The sequence below is a fragment of the Saccopteryx leptura genome, chromosome X (assembly GCF_036850995.1).
Source record: "Saccopteryx leptura isolate mSacLep1 chromosome X, mSacLep1_pri_phased_curated, whole genome shotgun sequence".
NCBI classification, from domain to species: Eukaryota; Metazoa; Chordata; class Mammalia; order Chiroptera; family Emballonuridae; genus Saccopteryx; species Saccopteryx leptura.
The window spans coordinates 94,773,651-94,799,642 of record NC_089516.1 but is presented as its reverse complement, the minus strand read 5'-3'; positions in this window follow the sequence as shown (position 1 = coordinate 94,799,642).

Here is a 25,992-nt window from a genome sequence, read left to right as displayed (position 1 = left end):
TTTCCATTGTCATAATATTTGTCCTTTTTTACTCCATTCCCCCTCAGCCACCTCCTTCACATTTACCTATGTCCATGAACCTGTTTTATATCCACCTATGTGTGAAATCATATCATTCTTAGCTATATAAAACCATAAAAAATTTAGAGGAAAACAAGCAGTAAAATCTCAAACATCTCTCATAGCAATATTTTTGCTAATGTATTTCTTTTGTCAAGGGAAACAAAGAAAAAATAAACAAATAACAGTACACAAAAGAGAAACTTTTTGCACTGTAAAAGAAACCATCGACAAAATGAAAAGACAACACACTGAAAGGGAAAATATATTCACTGATACATACGATAAAGTCTTAATATCCAAAATATATAAAGACTCATACAACTCAACACCAAACAAACAATCCAGTTAAAAATTAGACAAAGGGACCTGTGGTGGCGCAGTGGATAAAGCCTCGACCTGGAATGCTGAGGTTGCCGGTTCAAAACCCTGGGCTTGCCCGGTCAAGGCACATATGAGAGTTGAAGCTTCCTGCTCCTCCCCCCTTCTCTCTCTCTGTCTCTCTCTCTCCCCCCTCTAAAATGAATAAATAAAAATAAAAATTAGACAAAGGGCCCTGACTAGATAACACAGATGGTTAGAACTTCATCCCAAATCACAGCTTACCAGTTTGGTCCCCAGTCTGGGCACATACAGGAGCAGTTCAATGCCCCTGTCTCTCTATCTCTTACTTTCCTTTCTTCTATCTTTAGAATTAGTAAAATAAATATTAAATGATAAGCAAAGGACTTGAATAGTCACCTCTCCAAAAAGGACATACAGATGCCCAACAAGCAAATGAAAAAATGCTCATAGTCACTAATCATCAGAAAATTGCAAGGGGGATGCAGATCAAATGCATTCAGAAGAAAAGACTACTGTATATTTAAAACTTTTATTTTCATAAACCTAATGGTAACCACAGAAGAAAACCCCAAAACTTATACATATTACTTTAAAAAAAGGAACCAAAGAAAAGAACTATGAAATACCACCATAACTAAAAACAACAGACAGAAACACAAAGGATAAGAAACAATGGAAGAACAGATCTCCCAGAAAACAATAGATAAGGTGAATATGGAAACTCCTCATGCATCAATAATCACCTTAAATGTTAATGAACTAAACTCATCAATTAAACTGGACAGAGTAGCAGATTGGACAAAATAAAACACCAACAGTATTTTGCCTTCAGAAGACAAAAATGACCTACAAAAACAAAGGTAAATTCAATGTGAAAGGCTGAGAAATGATTCTTCAAACAAGTGGCACCCAAGGAAAAGCAGGTATAGCTGTACTTTTATCTCACAAAGTAAATTTCAAGATAAAAAAGTAAGGAGAGGCTAAATCAGACATTTTATAATGATAAAGGGGACACTACATCATAAAGACATAACTTTTTTAAAAAATTTGGTGTTCCAATCAGGGAACACCAAAATATATAAAGCACCTGCTAACAAAACTAAAAGAAAAGCAATGACAAAGAAAAAATCATAGTAGGGAAACTAAATACCCCATTGACGGCTATAGATAAGTCATTCAAATATAAGTTCAAAAAAGAAATATCAGCCTAAATGTCATATTAGACCAAAGGGACATAATTGACATTTATAGAGCCTCTCATCCCAGAACATCAGATTATATGTACATTCTTCTTCAGAGCACTGAGAGCATTATTAAGGACAGGCCATGTGTTGAGACACAAACCTGGTCTAAAAATAATTACGAAGATTAAAATCATATCAAACATATTTTCTGAACATAATGTTTTGAAATTAAAAATTAACTGCAAAAAATAATGGGGACACCTCTGAGTTGTGCTGACTTTCAATTTGTTCAACTTGTATTAAGTAGGACTTTAAATGGCAACAAAAATATACAAATAAAAAAACACAAATTCCAGATTCTAAAATGGCAACAGAGTAAGCAGATATTCCAACTGCCACCTCCCAGAACCAAATTGGATTACAACTTAATTTAAGAACAATCATTTTGTAAAAACAACTTTGGATTAAACAAAGAAGACTCTTAAACCAAGGATCACAGAAGAGGCCACACTAAGAATGGTAGGAAGGGTGGAAACATGGAAAGGGCTGCCCTGTTCTCAGGAGCTAGCAACAGCTGAGCATCTGGAGGGACTCTCACTATGGAAAAGGCCACTTTGAAAGGTGTGAATGTTCAACCCCAGGCCTGGAGCCCCAGCCTAGAGTCCCAGATCCTAGAAGAGGTGCCCACAGAGCATTTGGAGGTGAAAAGAGCCGGGTATCTGTCTGTGAGAAATAGACAAAGCTGTCAGAGACACAAGCTTCATTTCAAAGGGCCCACAAAGAAAATTTTATTTACAGCCACTTGCCTGAGGCTCCATCAAGGGAGAGCTGAGAGGACTAGAGTTGCGTGAGGAGAGTGTAAAGTTAGAGGCTCAGGGAGAGACACCTTGGGAGATGGTTACAGGAATTCCTGTGCTGAGTCATTCTCCAGTATGCAGTCACTATCTTTCTTCAGTGGAGCAGTCCCCTCTGAGTGGCATCAGCCTGGGGAAAAGCAACTGCACCACCCTTGGGAGTTTTGCCTGCCCCAGTCATGGAGACTGGGTCACTCTGAGAGGCCAGGAAGCAGGGGTCATGTCAATGACTCAGTTTTCTTGTGTTGAGGCCAGAACTTTCTGCCACAGGCTCCTGAGTCTAAGACTGGTGCTTCTGTCCCATAGGACACTTAGTAGAAACTGTCCGAGTGTGGGCAGACCACACCTCTAGGTCTCAAAGGACACAACCATAAGACTCATGAGGCCACATCTTACTGAGGTCTGTGAAAAAAAAGTCTAGACACACTGACACCTGGGGCCAAGGAGGAGAGCCACACCCACCACCATTTCTAATTCCTGAATTGCCTCAGGTTCTAGACTCTACCAGAAGTATTTTCAGTGGCTGCAGGAGGCGGGGCTCGGGGAACCTTGGCCTTTTGTGGACCTTCTGCCAGACCGAGTGTAGGTAAAAGGCAGCCTAGGTATGTGTATTGGTATTTGCATGTACGCCTGTGCCCAGCAGAGGCAACCACAAATTCTGGATCACTTGTAGCTCCAAGAAGGTTGCTGAAGGCCAGTCACAAACAGTGTTTCCCACTGGTCTGTGTAGGGTTCCTGCTAGGGAGGCCCAAGACTGGCAAATGCAGTGGCCTGCTACGAAGAGCATTGGTTCAGGACCTAACAACCCTTGCTAGAGTGGTATCCAAAGGTAGGGCTCCTCACACCTGGCCCAGCTGAGGTGAATTTCACTGTCTGTGATCAGCACTGGCAAAGAAGCTCATGTGCGTTGGATAGAGTAGAGCTTCATAGTCAGCCTGCAAATGTGCTGGATATCCTGCCCTCCTGGGCTATATTCTACTGGGGGAAGGGAGAGAATCTTGGAGCATGGACTTATAAAGTGTGGGTCTCTGTGAGCTTAGTGTTGGATCTGGTCGAGGGGCTAAAGCACTTTTTGTAGGAGCACAGTCAGCCTCAGGAGAGGACTCTGTCAGTCTTCCTCCCTGAGACCAGAGTCTCACCAGCTGTAAGAACTTCTGCAGAGGGGACTGTTGGCCCCATGTGATCTGAACCTGCAGCTCAACTTGTTGGGGGAAAATAAAGTTTAAGTATCCAGCACTGGCTGAGGAATTAGGCTCTTGAGTAAAGGCCACATTCGCCATAATGAGCTACTGAACAAGACACCCTTGATGTAGGGAGTCCCACCAACATTGCATTCCCAACTTCAGCTGCCCTAACCCAAGAAGCTTGCAACCTGTAGAGGAATTGGTTGGCTGAGGTCAGTCTAAGCCCACACTACAGTCTTTCTACAGAAGATTCTGTGGAAAGACCAGGCATCTGCAAGGGGGGGGGGAGCAGCTGAAAAGTGGAGGCAAATTTTATGGAGCTTGGGGCTTTTACGGAGCTGCCGTCATCTCTAAGCAGGACAAAGCTGATCCTTATATACAGGTAGGCCCTTCCCACACTATCCAGGCACAGAAAATGCAGAAACAAACAGCAAAAAGAGCAGTAGCTGCAGACAGATAGCCAACAACAGGTTACAAAGAACAGTTGATGACAACTCAAGAAGATTTAGCACCAACATACTTGGTAGTGGCTGGCAGACAGCACCAACCCTAGACTCAGCTAGCTACACAAGCAGTACACCCAAAAGAGAAGTGTAGCAGGCACCAGACACTGTGGAGAATAAATACACCCAACAGGACAGACATTGCACAGTGTGTAATACACATGATCAAGATTGACCCATAGAGCCAACCAGACTGAAGGGAAAATTGTACCAACAAAAGGACCAACTGCATTAAATACTCACATACAACAGGAGGGGAAATAGTACTCTTAAGAAGTATTCCTAAAACAAGAAAAACAGGTAGCCTGGAAGTCAGTACCGCCAAGCCCATCTTCCTAATAAAGACACCACAAAAAATTTCAAAGTCAGACAGCACTACCTAATACATAGACAGAATTAGTAGTCAAAGAAATGTGACACAAATTAATCAACAAGAAAAATCCCCAGAAAAAGAACTAAATGAAATAGAAGTAACCAAACTACCAGATGCAGAATTTAAAGTGATGATTTTTAGGATGCTCAAGGATATTAGAACAACAATGGATGATCATAATGAGCACCTAAATAAAGAGGTAGCAAGTATCAAAAAGAACATTGAAATCATAAAAAAAAAAACAGTCAGAAATGACAAATACAATATCAGAAATGAAGACTGCACTAGAAGGAATCAGTAGCAGGCAGGATGAAGCAAAGGATCAAATCAGTGATTTAGAAAACAAGATAAATAGCACAGAAGTAAAGCAGCAAAATGAAAAGAGGTGCAAAAAGGCAGAGCAAACTCTAAGAGAGCTCTGTGTCAACATGAAGAGAAACAGCATTCACATCCTAGGGGTTCCTGAAGGAGAAAAGAATGAACAAGAGATAGAGAGTCTGTTTGAAGAAATCATAGTTGAAATTTTCCCTAAATTAATGAAGGAAAAAAATCACACAACTTCAAGAAGCACAGAAAGTCCCATTAAAAAGGAACCCAAGGAGCCCTACACCAACACATCATAATTAAAATACCAAAGTTAAGAGACAATGAAAGAATACTAAAAACTGCAAGAGAAAAGCAGCTAATTACCTACAGAGGAGCCCCCATAAGGATGACATCCAACTTCTCAAGTGAAACACTTGAGGCCAGAAGGAATAGGCAAGAAAGAGTCAAAGTAATCCAAAACAAGAACCTACAACCGAGACTACTTTATTCAGCAAGGCTGTCATTTAAAATGGAAGGAGAAATAAAAAGTTTCCCAGACAAAAACAAAAAACAAACTCAAGGAATTCATTATAAACAAACCAGTACTTCAAGAAATGTTAAGGGACCTTGTGTAGAAAGAGCAAAGGAAAAAAAATCAAGAGAGGGAGGATTGTAGATTTAAAGAATAAAAAAGCAATAAATAAGTGTACTTTAATAATAACCTTAAATGTAAATGGATTAAATGTTCCAATCAAAAGACATAGTGTAACTGCATGGATAAGAAAACAGGACCTGTACATATGATGTCTACAGTAGGCCCACCTCAGAACAAAAGAGATACATAGACTGAAAGTGAAGGGATGGAAAAAGTATTTCACGCAAGTGGAAATGAAAAAAAAGTTGGGGTAGCAATACTTATATGTAACAAAATAGCCTTTAAAACAAAGCCTATCATAAGGGATAAGGAAGGTCACTACATAATGATAAAGCAAGCAATCCAATAGGAGGATATAACCATTGTAAATATTTATGTGCCTAATATAGGAACACCTAAATATATAAAGCAGATTTGGATAGACATAAAGGGCAAGATCAACAGCAATATTATAATAGTAGGGGATTTTAATGCCCCAACAATATCAATGGAAAGGTCCCTCAGACAGAAAATTAACAAAGAAACAGCCACCTTAAATGACACACTAGATCACCTGGATTTAATTGTTATATTCAGAACCTTTCACTCCAAAGCAGGAAAATATACATTCTTTTCAAGTGCTCATGGTACATTCTCTCAGATAGATCACATTTTAGGTCAGAAAACAGTACTCAGTAAATTTAAGAAGATTGAAATCATAAAGCATCTTCTCTGATCACAATGGCATGAAAGTAGAAATCAACTACAATAGAAAAACTGAAAAAGATTCAAACACTTGAAATCTAAATAGCATGTTATTAATTAACAAATGGCTTAACAGCCTGATCAAGGAAGAAATGAAAATTTTCCTTGAAACAAATGAAAATGAACATACAACAGCTCAAATTTTATGAGAAACAGCAAAAGCAGTCCTGGAAAAGAAGTTAATAGCATTACAGGCACACCTTAAAAAGCAAGAAAAAGCTCTAAAAAACAACTTAACCCTGCACCTAAAAGAACTAGAAAAAGAACAACAAACAAAGCCTAGAGGAAGTAGAGGAAAGGGAATCATTAAGATCAGAGTGGAAATAAATGACATAGAGGCTAAAAAAAAAATACAAAATGTCCATGAGATCAACAGCTGTTTCTTTGAAAATAATTGACAAATCTTTAAACAGACTCATCAAAAAAAAGAGAGAACTCAAAATAAATAAAATTAGAAATGAAAACGAGGAATAACAACTGACACTGCCGAAATGCAAAGGATTGTAAGAAAATACTGTGAAGATCTATATGTCAAAAAATTGGACAACCTAGGTAAAATGGATAAATTCCTAGAAACATATATCTTCCAGGACTCAATCTGGAGGAATCTGGAAACCTAAACAGACCAATTACAATCAATGAAATTGAAGCAGTTATCAAAAAACTACCAACAAACAAATGTCCTGGACCAGATGGCTTCACAAGAGAATTTTATCAAACATTCAAAGAAGAACTAACACCTATTATTCTCAAGCTATTTCAAAAAATTAAGAGGCGGGAAGACCGCCAAGCTTTTTTTATGAGGCAAGCATTATCCTCATTTAAAACCAGGTGAAGACACTACAAAGAAAGAGAGCTATAGACCAATATACCTGATGAACATAGATGCTAAAATTCTCAATAAAATATTAGCAAACTGGATCCAATAATACATTAAAAAATATATACATCATGATCATGTGGAATTTATTCCGGGGAAGCAAGGCTGGTGAAATATTCTCAAATCTATCAATATGATTCACCATATAAACAAAATGAAGAAAAAAATCACATGATTATATCAGTAGATGCAGAAACAGCATTTAATAAAATCTAGCACCCATTTATGATAAAAAAAAAAAAAAAAACAACTCTAAGCAAAATGGGAATACAGGGAACATACCTCAACATAATAAAGACCATCTATGATCAACCAACAGCCAGCATCCTATTCAATGGACAAAAATTAAATGCAATCCCCTTAGATTAGTAACAAGGCAGGGGTGCCCCCTTTCACCACTCTAATTAAACACCATTCTGGAAGTTCTAGCCATAGCAATCAGACAAGAAGAAGAAATATAAGGCATCCAAATTGGAAAAGAAGAAGTAAAACTATCATTTGATGGCATGATACTGTACAAAGAAAACCCTAAAGTCTCAGTATAAAAAAAAAAAACAAAACAAAACAAACAAAAAAAGCCCTACTAGACCTGATAAATGAATTCAGCAGTGGCAGGATATAAAATTAATCTTCAGAAATCAGTGGCATTTTTATACACCAACAATAAACTGTCTGAAAGAGAAATTAAGGAAACAATCTCCTTCACTATTGCAACAAAAAAATAAATAAAGTACCTAGGAATAAATATAACCAAGTTAAAAGATCTGTACTCAGAAAATTATAAGACATTGAAAAAAGAAATAAAAAAAGATACAAACAAGTGGAAGCATATACTGTGTTCATGGATAGGAAGAATAAACATTGATAAAATGTCTATATTACCCAAAGCAATTTATAGATTCAATGCAATTCCTATTAAAATACTAATGACATACTTCAAAGATATAGAACAAATATTCCAAAATTTATATGCAACCAAAAAGGAACACGAATAACCTCTGCAATCTTGAAAATGAAGAATAAAGTGGGAGGTATCACACTTCTTAATATCAAGTTATACTACAAGGCCATAGTAATCAAAACAGTCTGGTACTGGCATAAGAACAGGAATACAAATTAATGGAACAGAGCAAAGAATCCAGAAATAAATCCACAAATTTATGGTCAATCGATATTTGACAAAGGAGTTAAGAGCATACGGTTTCTTTAATAAATGGTGTTGATAAAATTGGACAGGTACATGCAATAAAAGTTAAATTTGACCACCAACTTACACCATTCACAAAAATCAACTCAAAATGGATAAAAGACTTAAATGTTAAGTCATGAAACCATAAACATCTTGGAAGAAAGGATAGGCAGTAAACTCTCTGGTATCTCTCAGAGCAATATTTTTGCCAATATATCTCCATAGACAAGTAAAATAAAGGACAAAATAGACAAATGACACCATATCAAATTAAAAAGCTTTTGCACAGCAAAAGACACCGTAAATAAAATAAAAACACAACCTACCCAATGGGAGAATATATTTGCCAATACATCTGATAAGGGGTTAATAACCAAAATTTATAAAGAACTTCTAAAACTCAACATCAGGAAGTAAACAATCCAATTAAAAAATAGGCAAAAGAACTGAATAGACATTTCTCCAAAGAAGACATACAGATGGCCAGTAGACACATGGAAAAATGTTCAATGTCATTAATCATCAGAGAAATGCAAATTACAACCACAATGAAAGAACACCTCACACCTTTAAGAATGGTGCTCATTAACAAAACAACACATAATAAGTGCTGGAGAGGATGTGGAAAAAAAGGAACCCTTCTTCACTGCTGGTGGGAATGCAATCTGGTCCAGCCATTGTGGAAAACAGTGTGGAGGTTCCTCAAAAAATTAAAAATATAACTGCCTTGACCCAGCTATCCCACTTTTAGGAATCTATCCTAAGAATACCAAATCACTGATTCAAAAAAAGATATGCACCCCCATGTTTACTGCAGCATTGTTTACAATAGCCAAGATATGGAAACAGCCCAAGTGTCCGTCAGTGGAGAGTACATTAAAAAGCAGTGGTACATATACAGAATGGAATACTACACAGCCATGGAAAAGAAGGAAATCTTACCTTTTGCAATGGACTGGATGGACTTGGAGATTATTATGCTAAATGAAATAAGCCAGGCAGAGAAATATAAATATCATATGACCTCACTTGTATATGGAATCTAAATAACAAAAGTGAACTGAAGGATAGAATAGATGCAGAAGTAGGGTCACAGGGAGCAGAGAGACAGCTGTCAGTGGGAAGGGAGATGAGGAGATGGGATCAGAGAAGGTGAAGGGGTTAGTGAAACTATATATACATAACACATGGATACAGATAACAGGACAGCAAATGCCAAAAGGAAGGTGGAGGGGAGGGCAATGGGGGAGAAGGGGGTGGGATTGAGGGAATTTATTGAATGGGACAATTGAATTTGTGTTAACACAATGAATTAAAATTAATAAAAAATTAAAAAAAATAAAATAAAATAAAATTAATAAAAAATTAAAAAGTATTTGACTGAATATGGTGGGTTTTACTTAAGGGGCATTTTGTTCCATTGGTCTATATGTCTGTTTTTATGCCAATACCATTTTGTATTGTATACTATTTGGTTACTATATTATGTAATATATGATATTTTCAGTAAGAATGCTTGTGGTTACCAACTTTTTTTTCTCTCTCAAGACTGGCTTTTCATAATCCTTTGTGGTTTTATGTGACTTTTAAGAATCATTTTTATTTCTGCAAAAAGTTCCAATGGGATTTTTTTTTAGTGACAGAGACAGAGAGAAAGAGGGACAGGTAGACACGAAAGGAGGGAGACGAGAAGCATCAATTCTTCATTGTGGTATTTTAGTTGTTCATTGATTGCTTTTTCATATGTGCCTTGACCAGGGGCTACAGTTGAGCAATTGAGCCCTTGCTCAAGCCAGTGACCTTGGGCTCAAGTCAGCAACCATGGGGTCATGTCTATGATCCTATGCTCAAGCCAGCGACTCTGTGCTCAAGCTGTTGATCCCGCATTCAATCCAGCGACCCCAGGGTTTTGAACCTGGGTGCTCTGTGTCCCAGTCTGATGCTCTATCCACTGTGCTACTGCCTGGTCAAGCCCAATGATATCTTAATAAGTATTGCATTCAGTATGGAAATCTCTTTGTGTAACATTGATATTTTAACAATATAAGTCTTTTCATGCATGAACATATAATTGTTATGTTTTCAAAGATCATTCCTAAGACTAATATTGAGGAGATCCCTTCCTATATTTTCTTCTAGTTTCAGGTTTTGCACTTAAAATTTAAATATTTTGAGTTTATCTTTATGTACTGTGTAGGATACGAGTCCCATTTTATTCTTTTTCTAATTTGATTAGGTGAAGACACTATCTTTTTCCCCGTCTGTGTAATCATGGCACTTAAACGTGTCTTCATATTTATTTGCTTCTTCTTACAACAGTACTTCTTTTAAATAAATATATATATATATATATATATATATATATATATATATTTATATATATTCCATTTTCAGTGTACAAGTCTTTACTTTTATTTTTTTATTTTATACAGTTATTTTTTTATTATTCACTTTAGAGAGGAGAGAGAGAAAGAGAGAGACAGAGAGAAGGGGGAGGAGCAGGAAGTATCAAATCCCATACATGCCTTGAGCAGGCAATTTTGGGGTTTCAAACTGGCGACCTCAGCATTCCAGGTCGACGCTTTATCCACGATGCCACCACAAGTCAGGCTCTTCCTAACTTAAGTTAATTCCTAAATATTTTATTCTTTTTAATACTATTGTAAATAAGATTGGTTTCTTTTTTTATTTTTATTTTTTTTTTTTTATTTACAGAGACAGAGAGAGAGTCAGAGAGAGATAGATAGGGACAGACAGACAGGAACGAAGAGAGATGAGAAGTATCAATCATTAGTTTTTTCTTGCCACACCTTAGTTGTTCATTGATTGCTTTTTCATATGTGCCTTGACCGTGGGCCTTCAACATACAGAATAACCCCTTGCTCGAGCCAGCGACCTTGGGTCCAAGCTGGTGAGCTCTGTTCAAACCAGATGAGCCTGCACTCAAGCTGGCGACCTCGGGGTCTTGAACCTGGGTCCTCCGTATCCCAGTCCGACGACGCTCTATCCACTGCGCCACCGCCTGGTCAGGCAATGAGATTGGTTTCTTAATTTCCTTTTGGCTTGTTTGTTAATAGTATACAGGAAAAAGACTGATTTTTATATGTTAATTTATTATATGGAAATGTGCTAAATTTATTTATTAGTCCTGATAGTATTTTAAATTAATTTTTAAATTATAGTTTACATAAAATATTATATTAATTTCAGGTATACAACATAGTGATTAGACATTTATATACCTCAGCTTTTTTGTTTTAATCTCTAGGGTTTTTGGTCTGACCTGTGGTTGTGCAGTGGATAAAGCATCAACCTGGAACACTGAGGTTGCTGGTTCAAAACCCTGGGCTTGCCTGGTCAAGGCACATATGAGAGTTGATGCTTCCTGCTCCCCCCCCATATTCTCTTTCTCTCTTTCTCTCTCTTTCTCTCTCTCTCTCTCTCTCTCTCTCTCAAAATGAATAAATAAAAATTCTAATCTTTAGTGTTTTCTACATATAAGATCACATCTTGTTCAAACAGAGATAATTTTACTATTTTCTTTTCTTTTCAATACCTTTTATTTCTTTTCTTTTTTTTTTTTTGACTATTTGCTTTAGCTAGAACTCCTAGTACTGTGCTGAAAAAAATAAATGAAAATAAGCATCTTTGTTCTGTTCTTATAGGAAAAACTTTCAGATTTTCACCATTAACCATAATGTTAGCTGTGGGTTTTTCATATATGGTTTTTATTATATTGAGGAATTTTCTTTGTTCAACTTTTTTTTTAATTTATTTTATTCATTTTAGAGAGAAGAAATAGAAAGAAAGAGAGAGAGAGAGAGAGAGAGAGAGAGAGAGAGAGAGAGAGAGAGAGAAGGGGGGAGGAGCAAGAAGCATCAACTCCACATATGTGCTTTGACCAGGAAAGCCCAGGGTTTTGAACTGGAGACCTCAGTGTTCCAGGTCAATGCTTTATCCACCGCACCACCACAGGTCAGGACTATTCAACTTTTTGAAGTGTGTTTATTATAAAAGTGTGCTTTGATCACTTTCTCATTTTTTTTTGTGTGTGTATTATCTTCTATAATTGTTTTCTTTGTGGTTACCATGGGTCTCATATAAAGCATCTTAAAACAATCTATGTTAAGCTGATATCAATTTAACTTCAAGTGTATACAAAACTTGACCCTTACTTCCTCCACACATTGCATGATACTGATATCACAAATTGTATCTTTTTATATTAAATGTTCATGTTTTATATTGTTATTTTTATACTTTTATCTATCTTCTATAACAAAATTAAAGTGACTTATGCACTACATAAGGTGTCACAGTATTACAATATTCTGTATTTGTCTATGTATTTAGTTTTATTAGCGAGAATATGTCTTTATGTTCTTTTATGTTGCTGTCTACTGTTCTTTAGTTTCAACTTGAAAAATCTTCTCTTAGCATTTCTTGTAATGCAAGTCTAGTAGTGATAAACTCCCTCAGCTTTTGTTTACCTGCAAAAATCTTTATTTCTTCATTTTTTGTAAAGTTTTGTCAGATATAGTATTATTGTTTGGTTGTTTTCTCTTTCAGCTCTTTGAATATATTATAAATTTCTCTTAGAGAATGTACTGATAATTTTGTGGATTTCTCTTGAATATGACATGTTTCTTTTCTCTTACTTTTTAAATTTTTTTTGTTTTCTTTAACTTTTGACATTTCAAGCACAATGTTTCTTAGTATGGACTTTGAATTTATTTCTGCTTGAATCTGTTGGACTTCTGGAATCTGGATGTCCATCTCCATGTCTAGATTAAGGAAGTTTTCAGCCATTGTTTTTTCCAATAATCTTTCTTCTCTTTGTATTTTTCTCTTCTTCTGAGACAACAAAAAGTGCATATTTGATCCACTTGGTAGTATCCCATAAGTCATTTAGTATTCTCTCTCTCTCTCTCTCTCTCTCTCTCTCTCTCTCTCTATATATATATATATATATATATATATATGTATATATATAAATGTGTGTGTATATGTATATGTATATATATGTAAGTATACATATGTATATATATATATATCTTTATATATTATATGCATATATATTTCTGCTTCTCTACCTGGATGATTTCCAATTGTCCATTTTAAGTACACTGAGTTTTTTTTTTCTACTTTACTATGTCTGTTGTTAAATTTCTTTAGTGAATTTTTCAACTCAGTTATTATGCTTCATCTCTAATATTTCTATATTTTTTAATTTTTCATGTTTACTAATATTTTTATTTCTTCATGAATCATTTTCCTGAGCTCAATGAGCCTCTTTATGATAGTTATTTTGTATTCTTTTTCAAGTTGTATGTGTGTTTCTTCATGATATGTTTTAATATGTTTACTTTTGTCTTTAATTTGGCCACATCTCCCTGTATAGTCATGTATCTTATAATTTTGTATTTTACATTTGAGAATTTAAAGAAAAAGCCAACTTTACCAGTCTTTCTGAAGTAGCTTTGTACAGGGAAAAGGCCTTTAGTGTTCAGTTTGTTTTTAGTGGTCTGTCATACTTCTCTGTAGATATGCCTTCTCTGTACTTGTATTGATAATTTCAATTAGAAGAACTTAATGATTTAATTTTTTTCAAGATCTTGTGATATCTTGTTCTTTTGCCTATATATCTGCTGTACTACAGGTTATATAGGGTTGTTGTGAACTACCCAGCTCTTTATTCTTAATGACCTCCAGGCATCTAGAATACACTGGTTCTATCAGCAATCTAAGATATGCAAGACAAGTCCAGAGTCTTGGGCAACACAATGAAAAGCCAAAATGTTAGAAAAATTCTCCACTCTTTTCTTTTTTCCTGTAAGTAAAGGCAACCGAGCTAAACTAGTTGTTACTATCTGCTGGATCATCGGTCTTTTGGAGCTGCAGGAAGCTGCCCAGCTCTCTTTGTTCTCTGTGGCTCCCAACATCTAGATTATGCAGTGCCCTCCAAAAGCCTGTATGTTGGATACATTCTTCAATCATTTCCCTTCCAAGGAGAAACAAGTAGTTGAAAGTTTTTTCCCCATTTATTCCATGCTAAGCCGAGAAAAGAGGCCATGGTGAGTGAGTGTGTGTTGGTCTAAACCTTTGCTTTTGTTCTCAATGATGTCCAACTTGATATTCTTTCAATTCAGTGTTTAGATATGTGCAAGGCAAAATCCAGTCCCTCAAGCAGCTTCCTGAATAGTCTGTACATTGAACATATGCTTCCGTCTTTTTTCCTTCCCAGTGGGAAGCTGGTAGTTAGAATTTTTCTCCCAAACTTCTACAGATAAAAATATATTTTTTATATAAACTATCTTTTTGGAATATAAGTAATAGCAAGTTTAGTTTCATTTTTTCCAAATTTGATATTCAAATTGGAAACTTCAATCTTTTCCAGCTTTTTAGAAATGCATAAACACACCTGTACATACCTACCTATATGCATAATGATATATGTAGACTAACCATCAAATATATTTATCCATCAATTTTTTGGGTTTGTTAAAATATTTCTTATTACAACAGCAAATTTAATAAGGATTTTTTTGTAAAATGTCTTGTTATTTAACAATATTAAATTTGATAGTTACAAAAATAAAAATAAATAAATAATTATGTAACATAATAATGCCATAGTTAAAATAATTTTTTTTAATTGTATGATTGTTCAGAATATGTTCACTATCCCCTTTACCCCCTTACTTACTACTGGGAGAATATATTTTCCCTGCTATATTATTGTTGCTCCTGGATATGTGACTTACTTGATCAATGGCAAGTGAACAGATGTGATATACAAATGTCCAATAAATGCTAATTACTGTCACTCCTCATTAGCTTCTGACAGCTGCTTACAAAATAATATGTTCTATGTAATGGATACTAATTCATTCTGGGCTCCCATATGGGAAAACACATCATTCAAATTTTACTTCTATTTTCAACCAAAATCTAAGCCAAAATAAGATGAAGAAAACTAATCGAAATCATAGATAACTTGAAGACTCAAAAATAAAAAATAAATATACTGCTCACAAAAATTAGGTGATATTTCAAAATAAATATGAAGCGATAAAATAAAAGAAGCATTGGATTTCTTTATTAAACAAGAACATCAGAAAAGCAAACAAGTCAAAGAAAGTTGTTCAGTTATACAAATGAGATGCAAAACCAACTTTTATTTCATTGGTGAAATGCACTATACAAAGGCTGAAAGTACTAGAGTATCTGCACATTCCTTGATCAACTAATTTTTGTGAGTAGTATATTTGTTTTAGTCCATGAGATTCTTAGGTTGCTTATTACTGTAGCAAAATCTGACTAATTTGTTATGTTTACAAAACATTTGCGATGCCTTGGCAGGGTGGCTCAGCTGATTGGAGTGATATTCCAATCCACCAAGGTTGTGAATTTGGTCAAGCTCAGGTAAGAATCAACCAATGAATACATAAATAAGTGAAACAACAAATTGAAGTCTCTCTCTCTCTCTCTCTTTAAAACCAATAAATAAAAAAAGTTTAGAAAACATATTTGATGTATTAATTTGTTATACCCTTTTGTTGTAAGTAGTAAGCATAATAATGTAAATAATTATTGCTTAAGCAGTTAATAAAATTTTACTTTTATTGAAGACACGGAAGTCAAGACAGTAAGTGGTTGACATTTATTATGTGTCTTATAGGTATCTCTTGGTGTTTCTATGGTTTCCTTAATTGGTCTTAAGATGACTGCTGTAATTCCAGAGATTGCTTCAGCATTCAATGCAGGAAAATGGAAGAAAAGAAACAGATAACACATTGGTTTTCCTTTTTAATTGGAAAAGAAAATGTTTTTCCAAAGATGACCCTGGTAGATTTCATTTTATGCCCTGCTGTCCAAAACTGGATCACGTGGCCATTAATATATATAATGCAGTCTATGAAGTGGAAAAATACATTGCCCTGATTGGGCTAGATAAATTGTGAGCCATTGTTGAGAGCTTCTAAAATACTTTCCCATACAAAATCTGGCTTCTGATAGCAATGAAGAAAGGAGGCAGTGATAATGAATATTGGGAAGAAAACTGACAATAATTTTTACTGTTTGAATTGTTTATTGTATCTTTTAAGTCTTGATTTCTCCATCTACTGTAATGCCAGACTAGGGTAATATATATGCTTAACAAAATATATTTCAAAAATACATTTTGCTGCTTTTGAAAAATACTTTGTAATAATAATAAGACTTAACTAACAGATGTTGCACAGTTAATTGAAACAGGATAAGCACTGAAGTTAATTGAAGCAAAGAAAGTATAGTGTCAAGGTGAAGTCATCTTCACTTAAAGTTCATATTTAGTAGGAAGTCATGCTAACAACACAGCTAAAGAGAATAAAATTTGGTGTGTCAGATTTAATGATACAGAAAGTAGAAAAATCTCTTATTAAAATGCAGTACAGGTACACAGTCTGAGAGAGTTTATGAGCCTTGAGTTTTATTGCTCACATTCTCCTATATGATTGGATGCTGTATATTATAATGCAATCTTCAGATGTTCAAAGTAAGGTTGTGACACTACTATAAAAATCTTGTAATGCAAAAGAATTTTATCTCTGCAAGGTAAGTATCTATATATGCCGTTTTCACACTTTTAAAGATTATGTGAAACATAACCCTTTAATACTAATTAAAATCTAAAATACGATCACACGTCTAGCTTCTGAGTATTTAACTTTTTCTTTTGTATCATATTATTTTGCTCTAAAAATATAAATGTAAAACATTATCTCAGCCATACAATCCTTCCTTGGTTTAGTTAATATTAACTTTTATAAAAGTACTCTCTTACATTTTTTCCTTCCTTTCCAGAACAGCCGGTTTCCTCTTTACTTGGGGTGTAATAAGAAATATTTACAAGTATTTTCTTACTTATAACATGTCAAACCTTTTATTAGTTTTAAGAAAAATTCATCACTTTAATTAAAGTGAAAGACCTAAAAGCAATTAACTTAGGTCATCTTCCACCTGTGGTCTTAATTGATCATATTTAAAACTCCATTTTTACTTTGGGTTTAATTCTTTCTGTTTTAGTAAAATATAGAAAAAGCATGAATTTTCCTATAAAATAGTGAGAAGATGAAGAATAATGCAATCAGAAAATAACAAATTTAATTTTGCTATTCTGCTACAAATGAAGGTCCAAGAATGTTCTCAGTAATAGCAATGTAATATTTTTGTTATTAGAAATATAAAAATGTGGACTTCAGTGAACATCAGAAAAAACCCAGAATCAGCCTTTCAATGTGCCAAGTGACTAAAAAAATAAATCACAACAAATAAAGCTGCATTCTACCTCAAGATCAATGCGTAACATATCTAACATATCAATAAGGAATTATGGATCATAGGTGGCAGCTAAATAAAATAAACCTCTGGGCTCATTAAAATACTTGATAAAATAAAGAAAATGTAAACTATGGAGAAATAAAGATTAATTTACATTTTTTAATAAACTATAAAATTCATATATAAATAGACACAGTAAACATTAAAACATGATGAAGTATTATTGACATTAATCTCAGTTTTTAACCTACCACTTTGAAGTAAAATAAAATAGCTTGTTTTTCCAGTTGTATGTGCTTTTGTTTAATAAAAAGTTAAGCTACTTAATGGAAATAGGAGAATCAGGGCCTCAGAAAGTTAAGAGTTAAGTAGTTTTTGAAGAATTAAATAATGGCATATAAATATTGAAGGTCAATAGTTTTAAATTTATTATGCTACTCCTTTTTGGTCTACTCGGTAAGAAAAACTTCACTATGAAATTCTCTCATAATTTTCACTTTCAATAAACAATACAGGGGAATTACATTTTTTTCTTACTTTTTACCTTTGTTGATATTTTGTGCTTTATTAAGAAAAAAATTAAGAAAAGACCAGTAGGGAAGACAAAATGGTGCTGGAGTAGGTGAGCATACCAACATCCACCTCCCAGAACCAAGGTGGATTACAAACTAATTTTAAGAAATATCATCTGGGCCTGACCTATGGTGGTGCAGTGGATAAAGCATCGACCTGGAATGCTGAGGTCACCGGTTCAAAACCCTGGGCTTACCTGGTCAAGGCAAATATGGGAGTTGATGCTTCATGCTCCTCCCTCCCCCTTCTCTCTCTCTCTTTCTCACACTCTCTCTCATCTCTAAAAATTAATAAAGTAAAAAAAAATTAAAAAAAAAAGAACTATCATCTGGAAAAACCAACTTTGGACTAAACTAAGAGGACTCTTCAACCAAAAAACACTGAAGAAACCAGACTGAGACTGATAGGAAAAGCAGAAACACAGAGAGGGCTGCCCAGCTCCCCGGAGCGAATGGCAGCCGGGAGAGACTCGTGTGGCAAGAAGTGAGTTTAGCAGAGAGGGGAGGGTCCTGAATCCCAGGACGAAAGCCCCAGCCTGCAGCCCCAGAGCCTAGAAGAGGAATATGGACAGTATTTAGCTGGAAATAAGTCAGGATACGGTTTGTGCAAAAGAGCCTGATTACTCAGACCCAGGATTCTTCCTAAAGGGACCGCGCAGAACACCTCGCTCACAACCACTCACCCAGGGCTCCAGGGGACATGGAGAGAGGAAAGAACTGGAGTAGCAGGAAGAGAGTGTAATCTAGGAGGCACAGGGAGAAACATTTTGGGAAACAGCCACCCTAACCACTGGGATGAGTCACTCCCCAAATCTGAAGTGAATATTTCCCCTGGAAACAGCAATGCCAGCAAAGGGAAGCAAGACACCAGCAAAACAAGCTCTCTCATGGCACTCAGAGCAGAGCCGCTCAGAAGGAGGGAGCTTTTGGGACTACAGTAGTGAGCCTTAGATTCTGAGCTGCAGCGCCCGCACCCCACATGGCTGAGGGCTCGCTGGAGGGCGGGAGATGGTGGGATGCAGAAGCACAGTTCTGTAGGCAAGGGCAGAAACAAGCTGGCCACCACTGGGCCCAGGTGTGAGCTCAGTCTTACCCGGCTGGGGAGAAGGGGGCATGCAAAAGTGGTCAACCCCAGCTGTGGACAGCCTGCAATCCAGCCTGTGGGAGAAGGGCAGGAACCCTGGAAGGGGAGGAGACCAGCCTTTGAGAAAGGGCGCAAGAGCACAGCCTTGCCCCACCCACAGAACCAAGGCCTGTGGCCTGAATTGGGAGCCGGCTCCTCCTGCGGGGGTGGAGCAAAAAATCCAGAACAGGCAGAGTCCCACTACTGAGCATGGCCTGTGGAGCCAAGGCTTGCAGCTGTCCTATGAGTGGGCTCTTCTTGAAAGGGCAGGGTGAAAGCTCAGAAACAGGCAGAGACCCACAGCTGAGCAAAGGTGCTCGCCACTGCCCACAGGGCCGAGCACAATGCCACCAATGGGTGTGGGGCAAAGGCCAAGGCCACCAAGGCTTGTACATTCCAGCTCGTGATCACAGCCACTCTCATGAAAGAGAGGTGGAAACCACAGCAACAGCCCCAGTGGACAGGCACCGGCAATGCCCATAACCAAATGCCCTAGGCAGCAACAGCAGAGGGCGTGGCAGGCCTGCAGACAGACCATACCTAGGGAACAGAGGCCACACCCAGTGGACTCCAGTGATCAAAACCTTCCTTTACACAGAGAAAAAGATAAGGCAGAGAAATGCAACACAAATGAATCAAGAGAAATCCCCAGAAAAGGACCTGAATGAATCAGATATAATAACCAAATTACCAGATGCCAAGTTTAAAATAACGATTGTTAGGATGCTCAAAGATATTAGAAAAACAATAGATGGTCATTACAAACATCTAAAAGAAGAGATAACAAATATAAAAAGGACATTGAAATAATAAAAAAGAATCAGTCAGGAAAGACAAATACAATATCAGAAATGAAGAACACAATGAAAGGAATTAAAAGCAAGATGGATGAAGCTGAGACTTGAATCAATGAGTTAGTGGACAAGATAAATAAAGGCATGGAAGCAGAGTAGAAAAAAGAAAAGAGACTCAAAAAGTCTGAGGAAACTCTAAGAGAGCTCTGTGACAACATGAAGAGAAATAACATCCACATAGTAGGAGTTCCTGAAGAAGAAGAGAAAGAACAAGGGATAGAGACTTTGTTCAAGGATATCATAGATGAAAACTTCCCTCAATTAAGGCAGGAAAACATCTCACATGTTCAAGAACTACAGAGAACTCCATTAAAGAGAAACCCAAAGAAATCAACACCAAGACACATCATAATTAAAATACCAAAGCTAAGTGATAAAGAGAAAATATTAAAAAGCTGCTAGAGAAAAAAAGACTATCACCTAAAAAGGAATCCCCATAAGAATGACTTCTGACTTCTCAACAGAAACACTTCCGGCCAGAATGGAATCACAAGAAATATTCAAAGTAATGCAGAACAAGAGCCTACAACCAAGACTACTTTATCCAGCAAGGCTATCATTTAAAATTGAAGGAGAAATAAAAACCTTTCCAGACAAAAAAAAATCAAGGAATTCACTACAACCAAACCAAGGCTGCAAGAAATGCTAAGGGGCCTGTTGTAAACAGATCAAAGGAGAAAAAGAATATAGCAAAAGAGAAATACAGTTTTAAAGAATAAAATGGCAATAAACAATTACATATCAATAACCTTAAATGTAAATGGATTAAATGATCTGATCAAAAGACATAAGGTAGCTGTGTGGATAAGAAAACACGTCCCATACATTTGCTGTCTACAAGAGACACACCATGAAACAAAAGATGCACATAGACTGAAGATAAAAGAATGGAAAAAAATATTTCACGCAAATGGAAATGAAAATAAAGCTGGGGTAGCAATACTTATATCAGACAAAATGGACTTTAAAACAAAGACGATAGTAAGAGATAAAGAAGCACCTAAATATATAAAGCAGACTTTGATGGATTTAAGGGGTGAGATGAACAGCAATACTATAATAGTAGAGGATTTCAATACCCCACTAACATCACTAGATAGATCCTCAAGAAAGAAAATTAACAAAGAAACAGCAGACTTAAAGGACATATTTGACCAACTCAATTTAATAGATATCTTCAGAACCTTTCACCCTAAAACAGCATAATATACATTCTTTTCAAGTGCGCAAGGTACATTCTCTAGAATAGACCACGCGTTAGGGCACAAAAGCAGTCTCAACAAATTTAAGAAGATTGAAATCATATCCAGCACTATCTCTGATCACAATGGTATGAAACTAGAAATTAACCACAACAGAAAAACTAAAAAATACTCAAAGACTTAAAAATTAAATAGCATGTTATTAAATAACAAATGGGTAAAAAATGAGATCAAAGAAGAAATTTAAAAATTCCTAGAAATGAATGATAATGAGCATACATCAACTCAAAATTTATGGGACACAGCAAAAGCAGTTCTGAGAGGGAAGTTCATAGCATTACAGGCATACCTCAAGAAGCTAGAAAAGCTCAAATAAACAACTTGACCCTACATCTAAAAGAACTAGAAAAAAGAACAGCAAGTAAAGCCCATATGTAGTAGAAGGAAGGAAATAATAAAGATCAGAGCAGAAATAAATGACATAGAGGCTAAAGAAAAAATACAGAGGATCAATGAAACCAGGAACTAGTTCTTTGAAAAGGTAAACAAGATCGATGAACCTTTAACCAGACTCACCAAGAAAAAAAGAGAGAGGACTCAAATAAAATTAGAAACGAGAGTGGAGAAATAACAACTGACACAACAGAAATACAAAATATTGTAAAAAAATACTATGAAGAATTGTACGCAAAAAAAACTAGACAACCTAGATGAAATAGAAAAATTCCTTGAAACATATAATCTTCAAAAAATTAATCTGGTAGAATCAGAAAACCTAAACAGACCAATTACAAAAATGAGATTGAAACAGTTATCAAAAATCTTCCAAAAAAGAAAAGTCCTGGGCCTGATGGCTTCACAGGTGAGTTCTACCAAATATTCAAAGAAGAACTAACTCCTATCCTTCTCAAGCTATTTCAAAAAATTCAAGAGAAAGGAAGACTTCCAAGGTCCTTTTATGAGGCGAGCATAATTCTGATTCTAAAACCAGACAAAGACAACACAAAGAAAGAAAATTATAGGACAATATCCCTAATGAATTTAGATGCTAAAATCCTCAACAAAATATTAGCAAACCGGATCCAGCAATATATGAAAAAATATCATACACCATGATCAAGTGTGATTTATTCTGGGGAGGCAAGGCTGGTACAATATTTGCAAATCAATCAATGTGATTCATCACATAAACAAAAGGAAGGAGAAAAACCACATGATAATTTCAAGTAGATGCAGAAAAAACATTTGATAAAATCCAGCACCCATTCATGATCAAAACTCTCAGCACCGTGGGAATACAGGGAACATAATTCAACATGATAAAGGCCATCTATGACAAATTTACAGCCAGCATCATACTCAATGGGCAAAAATTAAAAGCAATCCCCTTAAGATCAGGAACAAGGCAGGGGTACCCCCTTTCACCACTCTTATTCAACATAGTTCTGGAAGTCCTAGCCACAGCAATCAGAGAAGAAAAAGAAATAAAAGGCATCCAAATTGGAAAAGAAGAAGTAAAAATATCATTATTTACAGATGATATGATATTGTATATAGAAAACCCTAAAATTGCAGTAAAAAAACTACTAAAACTGATAAATGAATTCAGCAAGGTGGCAGGATATAAAATTAATACTCAGAAATCAGAGGCATTTTTATACACTAACAATGAACTGTCAGAAAGACTAATTAAGGAATCAATCCCCTTTACATTGCAACCAAAAAAAATAAAGTACCTAGGAATAAATTTAACCAGGGAGATTAAAGACTTGTACTCGGAAAATTATAAAACATTGATAAAAGAAATCAGCAAAGATACAAACAAGTGGAAGCATATACCGTGCTCATGGTTAGGAAGAATAAACATCATTAAAATGTCTATATTACCCAAAGCAATTTATAAATTCTATGCAATACCGATTAAAATACCAATGACTTACATCAAAGATAGAGAACACATATTCCAAAAATTTATATAGAACCAAAAGAGAACACGAATAGCCTCAGCAGTCTTGAAAAGGAGGAATAAACTTGAAGGTATCACACTTCTGGATATCAAGTTATAGTATAAGGCCATTGTATTCAAAACAGTCTGGTACTGCCATAAGAACAGGCATATAGATCAATGGAACAGAACTGAGAACCCAGAAATAAACCCACACTTTTATGGACAACTGATATTTGACAAAAGAGGTAAGAGCATACATTGGAGTAAAGACAGCCTCTTCAACAGATGGTGTTGGGAAAATTGGACAGCTACCTGCAAAAAAATGAAACTAGACCACCAACTTACACCATTCACAAAAATAAACTCAACATGGATAAAAGACTTAAATATAAGCCATAAAACCATAAGCATCTTAGAAGAAAATATAGGCAGTAAGCTCTCTGACATCTCTTGCAGCAATATATTTCTGATTTGTCTCCACAGGCAAGTGAAATAAAAGACAGGATAAACAAATGGGACTTTATCAAACTAAAGCTTCTGCACAGCTAAAGACAATAAGAACAGAATAAAAAGACAAACTACACAATAGTAGAATATATTTGACAATGCATCTGATAAGGGGTTAATAACCAAAATTTATAAAGAACTTGTAAAACTTAATACTAGGAAGACAAACAATCCAGTCCAAAAATGGGCAAAAGAAATGAATAGACAGATGGCCAATAGGCATATGAGAAAATGGTCAACATCACTAATCATTAGAGAAATGCAAATTAAAACCACAATGAGATATCACCTCACACAAGTCAGAATGGCGCTCATCAACAAAACAACACAGAATAAGTGCTGGCAAGGATGTGGAGAAAAGGGAACCCTCCTGCACTGCTGGTGGGAATGCAGACTGGTGCAGCCACTGTGGAAAACAGTATGGAGATTCCTCAAGAAATTAAAAATTGATCTGCCTTTAGACCCAGCTATACAACTCTTAGGAATATACCCCAAGAACACCATAGCACTGTTTGAAAAGAAGAAATGCACCCCCATGTTTATGGCAGCATTGTTCACAATAGTGAAGATCTGGAAACAGTGCAAGTGTCCATCAGTGGACGAGTGGATTAAAAAGCTTTGGTACATATATACTATGGAATACTACTCTGCCATAAGAAATGATGACATCGGATCATTTACAGCAACATGGATGGACCTTGATAACATTATACTGAGCGAAATAAGTAAATCAGAAAAAACTATGAACTATATGATTTCATATATAGGTGGGACATAAAAATGAGACTCAGAGTCATGGACAAGAGTTGGGGATTATGGGGTGGAGGGGAGGAGAGGGAGGGTTTGAGGGAGGGGAGGGTCACAAAGAAAACCAGTTAGAAGGTGACGGAAGACAATTGGACTTTGGGTGATGGGAATGCAGCATAATCAAATGTCAAAATAACCTAGAGATGTTTTCTCTGAACATATGTACCCTGATTTATCAATGTCATTCCATTAAAATTAATCAAAAAAATTAAAAAGAAAAGACCAGTAAAATATATCTAAGTAGCATTTAATAATAGCTGATAAAAGTAGAAAGCCTTCCTTAAAGAAATACAGCTTTTCCATTATAGTCATTACAAATAGGGAAGACTACATGCTGAAAAAATAAAAATAATCATGCCAAGACAACAATTCAAGAGATAAAGACAAAATTAATAAAAAAAAAGCTATTGTACTTTTTCTATAATTTATAGCTACTGTGGCCAGCTACTTATAATATGATTTATATAATGTACTGGTGTGGTAGTCTAGGGAAAGACCTGGTCAAGATCATTTGAATATTCTTGATGTATTTAAATTTATAAGACCTAATGGCTTGCTTCTTAAGGTGCAGAAAATGAGTAAGGTCATTGTAGAGTAAGTAGTTACTTGTTATAAGATCTTGTAGATAAGTGGAGAGACTCATGAATATTAGATAAGGGATATTAGTAAAGGTGAAAGTCTAGCAATTACACATTTAATCTGTATAATTTACAAAGGCATAGTAATTAACTTTTCAAACCTTTTGAAAACCTTGAGTTTTCTAGAAAAGCTTCATATATTCAAATGTTATGACTGAGTAAATTAAACACTTTCTAAACTACAATATTAAGTTTGGGATATCAAGGAGAAGTTATAAAAATCTTTTTATATGAAGTTTAATTCAGAGGTAAGAACTTAGAACAAAATGCTAATTGTAATCTAAAATATAAACTTCATTCAGAACCAATGATTTAATGAGGTCATAATTAGTAGTTTTGAGGTAAATGAAAGCCCAAAATATAAGGACATACACAAACACACATGCATTTGCATACATGCACATATAATATACTGTTCACAAAAATTAAGGGATATTTCAAAATAAATATGAAGTGATAAAAAAAGAAGCATTTGATTTTTTTTCTTTTTTAAATAATTTTATTTTTTTTAATGGGGCGACATCAATAAATCAGGATACATATATTCAAAGATAACAAGTCCAGGTTATCTTGTCGTTCAGTTATGTTGCGTACCCATCACCCAAAGTCAGATTGATTTTTTATTAAACAAGAACATCAGAAAATCAAATGACAAGTCAAAGAAAGTTGTTCAATTATGCAAATGAGATGCAAAACCAACTTTAATTTCACTAGTGAAAATACACTACACAAACAAAGCT